This window comes from Eupeodes corollae, chromosome X, assembly GCF_945859685.1.
Source record: "Eupeodes corollae chromosome X, idEupCoro1.1, whole genome shotgun sequence".
Classification (NCBI taxonomy): Eukaryota; Metazoa; Arthropoda; class Insecta; order Diptera; family Syrphidae; genus Eupeodes; species Eupeodes corollae.
Window position 1 is genome coordinate 1,912,744 of NC_079150.1, and position 13,821 is coordinate 1,926,564.

A 13,821-nucleotide genomic window follows, 5' to 3' on the forward strand; every position below is an offset into this window, starting at 1 on the left:
ATTAATCAAACTTTTAAAATGCTACACGAAAACGTTTACTAAGAAACGAATCGGTAGGGTATATGATTGTTGTATATCACAGCAAAAACTCTGTCGGGTCTCCAAATGTAAGGATTAAGGTGTTCCTTTCTGTCCCAACTTAGAATTAATACATCACACTTATTTTTTTGTTAAGAGCAAGTTCTATGCTTGGTTTTATAATTACAATTACAGTTGTCTTGCTTCTCCCCATCTTGAATATGCTTCGCAGAATGAACCTTTAAGTGGAATGAGCATTTTATATAACTTAAACTGTTCATCGATTGATTTAAATTTAAATAAGGTGGGATTAAAATCATTGTTTAGACTTAAGAACCAGTGCTCCATCGTAAACGTTTGTATTTTATTTTGTTTGTTCTTTCATAATTCATGTTTAATTGTATTATTTTCTTACTAACAACTAACACATGCATTTAGGATGAGCCCCTGATCATAGTTTGAAGCTTGCTATAAGCTAACTACTTTCTCAAAATTCTGAAGGGTAAAAAGATATAATGTCACATCGTTATAAGATTGAATGTAATAGTGATCAAAGTTTGAGAGTAGTGGATGACTTAGGTACAGTTGCCATCAAGAAATGATAAGAACTAGGAGGAAGAACTAGGAAGACGAACTCTAGAAAATAATTTGTTAAAAAAAAAGGTTTTTATTAGAAAGTAATAGCTGTTAAGAAAATAGTTTTTAATGTTACAAAATCGTTAATATTTAAATTAATTTTCAGAATACAATTATTACACTGGTTTACAAGTTTTTCTTACTGGAAACTGCATTTTTCCAATAGGTGTTGGTGGCCTTAATTTAAATCCGACTTCAAATTAATTCATCTTGTCAGGTTCTTAATAGAATATCACTTTTTAAAATTTGAAAAACACGTATACAAGGCTTTTTAAGGATATCTTAATTTATAAATCAAATATCGTTAATAACGGCAATACTAAATTATATATTTTTTTTTTTGTCATTTCAAGTAATAATTTTTAAAATTGAGATAGAGCCACATAGTAGTAAAAATGCTTGTTTTAAACTGTTCTGTACAGATTCGTCATCAAACTTTGTCGCCTGAGTTATCGACTTAAGGATAGACCTCCTTATTTTTTTTTGTAACATGTTTGCCCAAAAAAACTAGTTTGCATGGAAGTACTTTAAATTTCCTTTTTATCGTAATGACAGAGACAAGGATTCAATTTCCCGTGGAGGACTATTGGCTTGCACTGCACATTCATATAAAGGATACTTTGACCTCATACTAATTCCATATCTAAAGCTTTCAAATGGTACTATGCAGCTCAGGGAGCAACTTTAGAGTTACCATATTCTGCCATATACAATGAACAAAATTCATATACACATTTTGTTTTCTAACTAGAGACACAAAACCAATCTAAGATCCGTTCGATTTCTTGCATTTGTTTATAGTGTGAAGCCAAGTAAAGACGTAAACGTCGAAGATTTGATGAGCGACGATCAAGAGGTTTCGTCATGGAAAAAAACAATAATTTATCTTGGTCAAAGGAAAAGTCCTATGTGTTGAACGCCTAGAGACAGAAGTGGTTTCTAATAGTTTACTTTACTATTGCATCGTATAAATAAGAAACAGCTGTGGATATGACGTTTGTTACCTTTTGCACAGGGACATAGTGTGTTGCATAGCAGCCTTGCCAAAATAGTCACAGCTTATTATTTGAGAAGATTGTTGAGCTGTTAAATTTTCTAGTCCAAATCCTCAGAGACGCACTACCTCCACGTCACATTTTTTACCCTTTAATTATAAACTTATCGGAAAGATAAAAAAAAACATCAGTATTAATAAGTACTTGTAATTATGAAAGAATTGATATTTTTTTGAGTAAACACAAAAATTGCTATCCACTATATACAAATCCACAAGCTCTCAAATAAATTCAGATCGTCACCATAAAACTTTACACTCACCCTTAAGGATGTAAAATCGTTGAAAGTGTGGGCGATTGTCCGAAAGTGGTGGGTAATTTATTACTGAAGACAAGGGCATAGATGAATAGTTTCCCTTTTTGGTTGTGATTTTTGTTGTCCTCTTTTCGTTTTCTTTCTTTCTTTTTTGTGTGTCCAACATATTTCTAAGATGTATGTATGTGCTAGAACGTATGTTTGTCTTGTGCTATTTTTGATCTCAAGGACGATTGTATTCCGTTGGTGTCCCAAATAAAGTATTCAACTTTCGTGCAGAAGCAGATATTAATAGTTTTTGTGTTGTGTATTGATTTGTATGTTTTCTTTAGTTTTTGTAATTTAAAGTTATTTCCTCAGCTTGGTGTTGTTGTGATTGTTGTAGCGTAGGTATTGTTGAGGATGTTGTTAATCAAATCCAATAACAACTTATTTAACCAGTTGTGTTGAATGACCGACCAAATTTGGGTTTTGTTGAAAACCTAGAATTTTGGTTCTAAGCGATTTGAACGATAAAAAATTGCGATTTGCAAATAAAAATATTCTACGAATTTTGAATTCCCATAGAAACTTATTGTAATCGGTCCAATTTGACGAATTGAAAATTTTGACATCTATCGATGTTTCAGGGTCCTTAGAATCTAAAATATAAGATTTTAAGAGAGATGCCTGTGTGTACTTGCGAATACGAAATACCATACATTCGAACGTTCGGGGAGCTTTTTCAGTCGTCCATATGTTAAGAACCAGTAAAGATATCAACTTCGAATAAATTCTGTTAAACTGAAAATTACACAGACAGATGCAAAAAGGACTCTTGAAAAAATTCAGTGGGGTTTTTTTTTTATCATAGCAATTTAAAAAAAAAAATAACATTTTGGTTTACTCTAAATATTTCACTAGACACTATCGTTAGCGACTTAATAAAATTTTATATTATATAACCAGATCCCAAACCGATATAATTTTGAAAAACAGAAACAACTAAAGTTTTTTTGTTAATGAATAAAATTGACTAACTTGCTTAAGGTGGCGCTACAGTCCGGGCGGACTTGGGCCTCAACCAACATGCGTGTCCAGCCAGCTCGGTCTTAATACCTTCCGGGCTAAAGCGTTGAGGTCCATTCGCTCTACATGACCCAGCCATCTAACCGTTGGACTTTAATTCTGCTAACTAGGTCAGTGTCGCTGTACAGCCCGTACAGTTCGTCGTTAAATCTTCTCCTCCATTCTCCATCTATGCGTACGTGACCAAAAATAACCCAAGGAATTTTTTCTCGAAGCATTCTTAGACGCTCTCATCTTTATTTGACAGGGTCCAGGTCTCAGCGCCATATTATTATTCTTCGTTTGGTTTCAGCGCGGTGTCGTTGTCTGTGTTTATAGCGGTGCCTAGGTAGACAAAGTCCTCAACTACCTCAAAGCTCCTCTGACCTTGATAGAGAAGCGTGCAATCTCAATCGTCACTCTGCACAGATGGATCAGTTTGACAGGGTTGCCAAAATTAGACATTGCTCTGTAAGGCTCTTCCCTACGCGGCTTTAAAATCAATAAAGAGATGGTGGGTATCGATTTGAAGCTACTGAGTTTTTTCCAAGATCTGCCGTAGTGTGAATATTTGGTCGATATTAGACTTTCCTGGTCTGAAACCACCTGATAAGGAATATCAGGTTTTTGACGAACGGCTGCAGACGTTCACATAACACGGCAGAGAGAATGTTATAATTAAATTAAAATAGTAATTGTGTTTTTTTTTCTATTTTCTCAAAAACTAAAAAACATAAAATCATCTTGTTTTCAGTTTTTGACAAAAAAATAAAAGCAATAAATTGTAAAATAAAAACAATAGTAGATAATCTTAAAGTATTGAAAATTACACTCAAACCTTTTTTTCATTCAAATTTTGAGTTTAAAATTAAATTTTTTAAAAATTATACAAAGATTTGACTTGATTTAAAAACTGACTTATAGAACAGAATGTTAGCTTTAAAAAAACGTATAATACTTAATTGTAAGTATTTTCGTTATTTCTTAATTATTTGTTCCCATTTTAAGTAATATTTTCCTTAAACGGGGGGGGGGGTGATATAGTATCTTATCGCCTGAGCTATCGCACTCTTGCAGGTAAAGAAAGACTAATGACAAAAGAACTAATTGGTAAATGAGGAAGGCACTTGTTTCTATTATTTTTTCCAGCACTGTATAAGTGTGGGTCGCATCCCAGCCTCTTTATTTGATTACTCTTAGCAATTAACTCGTTGCTTTTTATTACTACACGTTACTTGCAAAGATAAATTGTTCATTGAAGAATTAAAGAGATTCCATTTTATAATAAAGTCCACATGTAAACAATAAATAAGTAAAATATTTTTATCATTTCATAAAAATCAAAGGAAATACAACCAAAAATACAAAAAGAATATTCAAAACAAAATAAATTAAACAATCTCGCAACTCAATATCGAACATATTTTTAACGAATTTTACCCATTCAAAGCTTTTAAGCGACCATCATCGGATGAAATCACATATTTCCGGGGACTAATCGAATAAAAAAAATAAAAGTATTATAATAAGCGAAGCGGCTGTTCCTTCCTTCTGTTCAATACCTCCATTCAGTTTTTGATTCGTGTATCCAATTTGATATGGCGATTCGATATGAATATGAAAGTATATAAGTACAAATACTGGATTTTGTATTTTTTTAATGTACATATATATATATATATATTTTATTTTCACATGTATTTATAACCATCATTTATGAATCATGAGCAACAATGGGCACATTAATTTAATACCGATTGAAGGACATCTATCCTTCAATGATTCGCAACCATGAATAAGTTAATGTAAATAAAACAAATTAAATAAAAAGGATATATAAAGGATGCAATCATCATCATATAATTTTGTGGATAGCCACACGTACTGAGAGACCAGATCATAATCAAAAGGGAAATACATAACTATAATAACTACGACTTTTTATTGTAAAAGAAAAATAATACTCTCCTTCCACAACAGTTGAACCGTAATACTCGCGCTTCTGGAAATTCTGAAACCCTTCTCTCCCTTTCCTAATGCTCCAAATATGTCTCCATAATATGGGTACAACAAAAAAGCAGTGTGACTAAGGGTACCATCCTGTTGAAACCACATGTTGTCCAAGACCTTTTCTTCCAATTTGGGTCAAATACAAAAGGTAGCCGTAGCGCGATAACGCTGACCGTTCACCACAGCAACTTGATGATCGTAATCGTGGACGAAAAATGTGGCCCAATAACACCAAACAGTTACTTTTGTCGATGAATTGGTGATTCAAGAAGCAAGTGTGGGGTTTCACCAATGATCAATGACGCATATTTTGTAAATTGACGAAATCATTGAGCCAAAACTGAGCTTCGTCATTTTCGATGAAATTCATCATCTTGGCACATCTTCTCCAAAGCCCAGTCTGAGATCGTTCATCGCACGCGCCGCTTCAAATGCTCCATCCGCCTCAATTCTTAGGTCTCAATTCTTGAGCTAGCTTAGTATGGTATAGATGGGAACCAAGATTCTTGTATAAAATATATGGCTGATTTATATCCTTTTCTACTGCTGTCGCACGGTGATGTTTTCGATGCTTCTACCAAGACGTTGTCTCACTGACACGACAACATCACATAAACAAGTCAGTTGGCTTAAAAACGACGGAAAATAGGAGATACAAACTTAAAGTTGTTATCACTGACTAAGAACTTCAATCGAAAATTTGTACAGACGTTGCTCTTAAGGGTAATTGATATATCATGAAAAAATGTTGATTTTATTGAATAAATTGATAATTAATATTTGATAACTAGTGAAAGATTGCTTTCTGAAACTTTTATTATTATTAGAATACCCGATATCTCAAAAAACTGCCATGTTTGAGTGATTTTGAAGTCTTAAATTTGATTAAAGGGCATCAACACCCATATAAAAAGAGCACTTTAACTGTTGTTTAGGCCTTCATCCCTTTCTTTTTCATAATTACAGATGATTTTTCTAAAAACTGCTGGGTAATCAAGCACACCCAACAAAAAAAAAGTAATATTCAACCAAAATTATTTAGAAAAAAAGTTATTTACCTTTTTGAAAAATCTATTTTTTAAAATATACCACCAAAAAAGAACAACACTTCCGAAACTGACCGCGAGACACAATGAATTTATTTGGATTTAATTAAAATTTAAAGAATTGTAACCAAAAACACTACAACATTTTTATTACGATTCTATAGAATTAACACACACTTATTATTTTAACACAGTTTTTATAACACAATTAACATAGAGGCATTTAAAAATTAAACGAGTCAATCCACTTTTAAAAAAAAAATGATCAAAAACAAATGAAGGGGTTTGGGGAGGCGTGTACTCTTAACGACTGAAATTAAGTTCCTTATTCCGCCTTTCCAATTATCTCAGCGTGTTCCAGCCGGAAGTTTTGTCTTGGCTTTAAGAAAGTGATATCAACATCTGATTTACTTATTTTCTCAAATAGTAAGGCCGCTATCAAATCTCTATACTCTTTTTCTACAAACTCCTTAACAGTCCATAACTGTCGATCATCTCTAATAGAAATGGCAAAACAGTTTATAATTAACCTTTGCTGGGTGCCGTGCCATAGAAAGGTTTGGCTAATGCTGGACTCACAATACTCTAGATCAAAAGTACTCAAGGTGCTTGATACCTCTAAGCAGATTGCATAAAAACTCTATAAACCAGGAACTGTCTAATAGAAAACCACGCCACGACTTTTGCAGAAGCTGTATGGATGAGGAAACAGTTCTTCTACTCCTCTGCACTTGCCGTGCTCTAGCTCAAAAGCAGAAGACTTACGTTGGAGAATTCTTCAATAACGATTTCAATCATATTAACACAATCAGTCGTTCACGTTACGTAAGGGGCTCACACTGATTTTATTGAGCTTATAAGATGGCCTCAAGATTCATGTGGTACCACAATGTGCCTAAGTGTATCCTACCCATCACGGACAGCCACTTCAAAATAACCTAACATAAAAACCATGAGGAAACAACTGACCAAATTTTAAGATAATGTGAAGTACTCATGCACCAAATGAAGAAACACTTTGAACACAAACCAAGTAAAAGTTATAAGTTTTTAAAAGAGTTTAATATATATGAAGATTTGTAAAATGACCAATGAAAACGTCACAAAATTCTACAAGCTCTCTCAGTTCACAGTGCATTTACTGCAAACTTTATTCTTTCATTCAAGTCGGTTGTGTTCGGTTCAAAAAATTTTGAATCTTCAAAATAGACAATTCGCAAAAATCTAATGAACCAAAAATTAAAAAAAAACTTCAAACTATGTCAAAACTTAAAGGGTTTATGTCTTGGAATATATATCTGTCTTGTTGCATAAAAAGATGTGAGAAGGTCTTAAAAATGAATGTTGGTGGTAGATCTTTTTTACACCTTTGAATGCCTCTGACACCACTTTGGTATAGTCCAAATACCCGTTCAAATTTGGCGAAATATAATTTATAATGATATAAACAAAACATTCATGCGATACAGAAATATTATTAGCAATGTTTTGCGACCGTGAACTCATGTATAAGATACAGTTTGCAGTCCAAACAGTTTTCGGAACGGCCTTAACTGGTTCCCAAACTCAAAAGCCTTACTAAGGTCACAGACGAGAGAAATATATAATATATGTAGTACATTATATATAATATATATTTCTCTTGTCTGTGATATAACCTTTGTAAAATTTTGTACAAAGCCGATTTTATAATTATCAGCTCAGAATTAAATGAAGCTAGAAGTCGCTGAATTTTTTTTTGTCTATAGTTGCAGGCCTCGAAAACTATCGATGAAATTGTAAAAATATTTATACTAAAGACAAAGAAAACATCTCTACCAACTGACCAATAACTCTAGAAAAAGAAAAAAAAAATCCTCGCAACTCACTCGCTAACCAAAAGTATCTATTCATTTGTGTACCCTTTATAAGTTTCCTTTTGATACATTATTTCCAATTGAACCAAGCCTTTGAGAAAAAGTATCTAAAAAGTAAACGAATGGAAAAAAGCAAAATATTTTTCACTATGGTTCAGTGAACAAATTATACCAGTTTCAGATGAATTAATTTCAAAAACTATTTTCAGTCGGAACCAGTTTTATCAATACATTTTTGTGATAACTTCCATTTTTATGTTGGGGGATTTAAAGCACAGTTTTTAATTTGTAATATACTATGTACAGTACATAGTAGAAATGTCGAGTGCTTTATTTTGCTGACATGTTCCAGAAATGTTTAATATAGGTACAAATGAAACATATGATAGAGTTATATATTTGAAAAACTTGATACAGCTTTTCAAAGCATAACGAAAACATTGTTGTATTGTGCGTGAATTAAACAAATCAAATGCTAGAGATATATTGGCATCCGCAGCAGTTCTATAGTTCTTGATAGTTTTCAAAATAGTTTCGTTTGATTTTAGCCAAAAAGGAACGGCCATATATAGCAATAGAGATTATGTTGAAAGAACTATCGTTGTCTGATCATAGAATCATATAATTTTTGATTCGAAATACTACAAAACTAAGCAAACCTTTTAGAGATATCAGGTGTACCAATTGGCAAAAGTTCAATGGGAAAAAAGGAACCAAGACCAAATGGACTCAAGAAGTATATCTGAGCCCAAATGTACCTATAGAAAAAATCTTAACAAAACTTTCAAGAATTTAACGTAAGGCTTTCGAGGAATGTGTCCTCTAAAAACGGACAATAAACCACCAACGAGCTTTGCAGCATACAAAAAAAAACAAGAAGACTTTTCATTGTTGCCAAGAACACTAGACTAGATTGTGACCCTGTCTTATTCAACTTAAGTCAAGACGATCTAAATAAAAGTTCACCAATTGGGTCACTAAGAAAATCCCAGTGGCAAATGGAAAGAATCCTGTCACGAAAACCTAGAACTAGATGCTTCCCGGAGAAAGCTACACAAAATCTCGTCATTCCACACCTTAGAAACATATTCGTAAATAGCCTCAAATGGGGATATGTTCCAAGGTTATGGCGTGAGGTTAGAGTATTTTGTATTACAAACAGCAGGTAATCCCAGCCACACTAATGCTAAAGACTAAAGACCCATCAGTCTTACATGACTCTTCCATCCGAAGCAATTTCAGTCCTAAAACCTTATTTCCTGCACAGCATGCCTACTCCAAAGGCAAAAGTGTGAAAACGGTTACATTGCGTTCTAAGAACAATAGAAAAAACACTCCACGTTCGCATTTTTAGGCATTGAAGAGGCCTTTAACAACGTGCAAAATAATGCAGTCAAAAAAGCCCTCACGGGGTTAAAGCAGTTTATCATAAACTGAATCAATGGTATACCAAAGCATAGACATTTCAACATTGAACTAAGCGGTATGGAGATAGAGAAATATCATCCAGGGGAACTCCTCTGGAATCTCGTCCTAAACGAAATACTTACTAATCTTAAATTTAGTGGAGTCAAAGTAGTTTCCTACGCCAATGATGATGTGGCTCTACTGGCTTAAAAACAGATGCTGTGGTAGGTGCAGGTTTCTTTTCGGAAACAATTGATCTCGCCAACTTTAAAATTTTGCCATACATCGTCGGTATTCTTGAATAACTCGAAGACTGCAGAAGACAGTCTCTTAGGTTTTATCAAACCCTCTCAGTGGATGGAAAATGACAACAGCTAACATCACTTTTCAGGGGAGTTATACAACGTTCAGGGATATGCATTGATCTAAGTATGGCGATAACTCAATCAATCCAAGCCTATTTGCTTAACGCGTTTTCAATATCTTTTCTTTTTATTTCAGAAATTGTAATACTATTATTTTTAAAAATAATCCGGAAGCATAGAACTATGGCGTATGTGCATAGAACTCTATAATAAAACTTTGAAACGCTTTCTTATGCAAACAATTCCAACTCCAATTTTTAGCTTGCTTTCAAGCAAATATTTTTAATACAAGGGTTTGATTGCTGAAGTTGATTTCAATAAAAAGGAGAACAATAAATCACACTTATTATTTTTTTCTTCAGTTCCGTTTATTTTATCTGCCTAGAAAGCTGTTTCCCTATCTCTCGCTGTATTGACATTGATTTGTTTCAGGAAACCATATTTAAATACCGGTGGACTATAACATTATTATTAGCCAGAACATAATCAATATATTCGCTTGCAGATATTAAACATACCACAAATTGAAATATTACTCCACTTTAAAAAAATGTTCAAGTATACCAGCAATGCCCTTAAATAACTATTATAATTCATTGAGCATGGTATATCGATAAAACATATTTCAAATTAAGTACAATTTATAAATTAATTGAAGTGCGGGTGAAGGGAACGGTGGGGAGGTGAGAGGAAGCACTTATGCGTCCATAATACTTTATATAGCAATCACCATCACCATCGAGCATATAGAATACTGAATGCCCATGAAAAGTAAATAGGACGTGGGCGGGGGTAGTATTTGCAGTTTTAAGTCCAAGGGAGGTAAATTCGATGGAAATAGTTACTAACCAACAATACTGGCACTAAATTAGCGTTGGGCTATCAAATCGGATCTTTATGGGAGCTTTTTGTTGAATTTAACAGCTAAATACCACTTAAGGCAATTTATATTATCATAATTATTAGTATAGGTTGGTGCCTGGACAGCAAAAATATCTTTTTTTTGTATAATAAACTAAAATTAATTTCATTTTTAAGAATTATCTAAACCAAATGTTAAGAGTAAAAAAAAAAGACCTTGAGAACCTCCCCACGTCTTGTTATCGTTCTTAGTCTTGGTTTACTGAGACTCATCGGGCTTGAAAATGAATGTATAACGTCAGACTTTTGAGATACTACTTTTCAAAATTCGAAAAATCTAACTAAATTTATGAAGTAGCGTTTTTCAATAAAATCTGTAATAGTTTTTTAAATCCTTAATCCTTTTAGTATAACGTCAGACTTTTGAGATACTACTTTTCAAAATTCGAAAAATCTTACTAAATTTATGAAGTAGCGTTTTTCAATAAAATCTGTAATAGTTTTTTAAATCCTTAATCCTTTTCTTCATTATTAAGTTGAAATATTTATATTATTTCATATACCTAATATTCAAAAAATCTTCATAAGAAATGGCAAAATGGTTTGAAATAAGTTTGTTACGCATCTGTTGTCTTAACAATTCTAATATATCAAATTTTTGAAATATGTAGACATACTATAAAACATAAAAATAATGTTGAAAACGGCTATTTTTTAAACTTAAGCAAATAGTTAAAATTAAAGTTTTGATTTAAAATCAGCACTAAAATTAAGTCCAACACGTGTTAAAGTATTAAATTCAAGGTTTTCTAAAACTTCAAATAGAGTCGAATAAAGACTCATAATCAATGAGAATTTCCAAAAACAACGTATGATAACTATTTAAATTGAATCTAGAAGAGCAAGATTTGTTGTTTGAAAATTCATAAAAACAATGTAGGTATTGTTGAAAGATAGTTTCAGTTTTAACTTAGCCTTCAAAACGCTGTCTTTATTGTTTTCAGCATTTTAAAAGAAAAGTATATTCAAAAAATCTGATAGAAAAATTAAAAGATGAGATTCGAATTAAGGACATCTTAATCATTTAAAAAGTATTGTTTTGTCTGTTAGACTGAAAGAAACCTAGTTTTGTCGACCAGTGTAATATGCAAGATCTTAAGTTTTACTTAAGTATTGTAATTAAATTAAAAAGGGAAAGGGTAACATTTTATTCTTTTTTAGATCATGTGCATAAAATAACTTCGATTTTTCTATTTATTTTATTAAGATAAAGATTAAATGAAATGAACGACTGGGTCGCATGGAATTGCTTATGTGTCCAAGAGTCTCTTAAAAAATATTTCCTGAAATTTAAATTTGAAAATGTTCCTGAAAAAAGATTGTTTCCAAAAATTTAAATGGAATTTGATTTCTCAAAAAAACTTAATATTTCAAATCGTTAGGGTGTTTTTGTTTTTAATTAATTTTGTATGTGTAAAATTTTGCAATTTAAGTTTAAAAATGTTTTTTGTGTGCATTAATTTAAAGATTATTAATATACGTTTTTGCTTTGTCTGACAGCTCAACAGCTGTAAAAAAAGTCCACAAACATAATATATTTGCTTTTGGAGGGATTCCTATTGGTTATTAGAAAAAGTTAAAAGGTAACTTATTGAAATATACATACTCGTAGAATAATTATACACATTTTTCTTGAAAACGTTTTAATAAAAAACTTTTGAGAAAAATAACAGCTAATATTGACAGAAGTGCCGTTTTAGAAATGTCATATCAGAAATGTCATTCAAAGCAACCTCGAAGCAGGCCCATCGTAACGCGTGACTTGGTGACGACGACGTTGGTTGACACCGCTACTTTATTGCTCTGGTTGGTCGTACTGTTCAAAAGTACCCTTAAGATTTCTTTTATAACAAGCGCAAACTTAACGGGATATTGCTACCCTTATTATGCAAACACAGTGTGAGCACTAGGAAAGGGAGAGATGGGTTGAAAGGAGGTGTCGGTGCAAGTTGACTTCGCGATCGCATGCTCATTTAAAGGAAAGGGTTGCTTGCCCGTCAAATCTTCGGTCAATAAGTCTTCTTCCGAGCATCAGCAAAGTTTTGGAAAAAATCATTAATAGGGCTCTGACTAAGTGCGCTGCGGACAACAGAATAATTCCGTATAAACAGTTCGGGTTCAAGGCGGGTCATGACACAATTCATGCTGCGTCTAAACTCGTTTCTGATATACAATTGAATACATCAAAACAACAATGCACAGGTGCTGTTCTGGTTGATTTGGAAAAGGTCTTTGACACCGTATGGTTAGAGGGTCTTTACCTAAAACTGAGCAGACTTGGCACAAGCAATCCATTGTTGTATGTATATACTTTATGATATGCTTAACGGTAGAAAGTTTGTTGTCAAGAGTGGCAATGTAACTTCTACCACAACATTCTTAATTAAAAATGGTCTTCAACAGGGAGCGGTGAATTTGCCTGATCTGATAGGTAGTCTAACAAAGGCAATTGCGTACGTCGACGATCTAATTGCGTACAGAACGGCCCTAAAGGTTGAGGTTATTAGAATTCTCCTGCAGCGTGATTTCGACAAGACTCAGCTATATTGTGACAACTGGAAACTTAAAATAAATGTCCAGAAGTCGGTGATAATTCTGTTAAGGACTCCGTTGGCTAGGGCCACGAGCGATACGTGCAGGAATTGGCCAAGATGGTCATCGTTGATCTTCACGGGCAAGCTGTTTTACGGCAGTCGACTTGACCCCAGAGTGAAGGTAATTTGCTAAATGGCCCTTATGCGGCCGATGATCGTTTATGGTTGTCCTGTGTGGTTCAACGTTGCCCCTTCCCAGATGGAGAAGTTTCGGGTGTTCGAGCGGCAGTGTTTACTGTACCGGTTTATATCGAACAGCCGAATCTTCTTACCCGAATTACTATTCCAATGAAGTCCTATACAACGGGGCTCGTATCAACAGAATTGACAATTTCCTGATAAAACTCCTTTGAGGTCACATTGCAAGAGCTATGTCTTCGACCAACAATTTCCTTTGGGGGGCGTTCTATCCGAACGACGAGGATTCATTACACCAGAGGCATTCCTCTTTTTAGACAGATGGACAGGACAAATTGGCAGTTTCACTAATCTACCACGTCAGAAGACGAACCGTGGATAGGCGACTCCTGTACAATCGGGACGTCATGGCACAAGGCGGATCAGAACTCCTTCGGTTTAGTAGGGCTGTGTCCGAAAGGGACCGAATTGA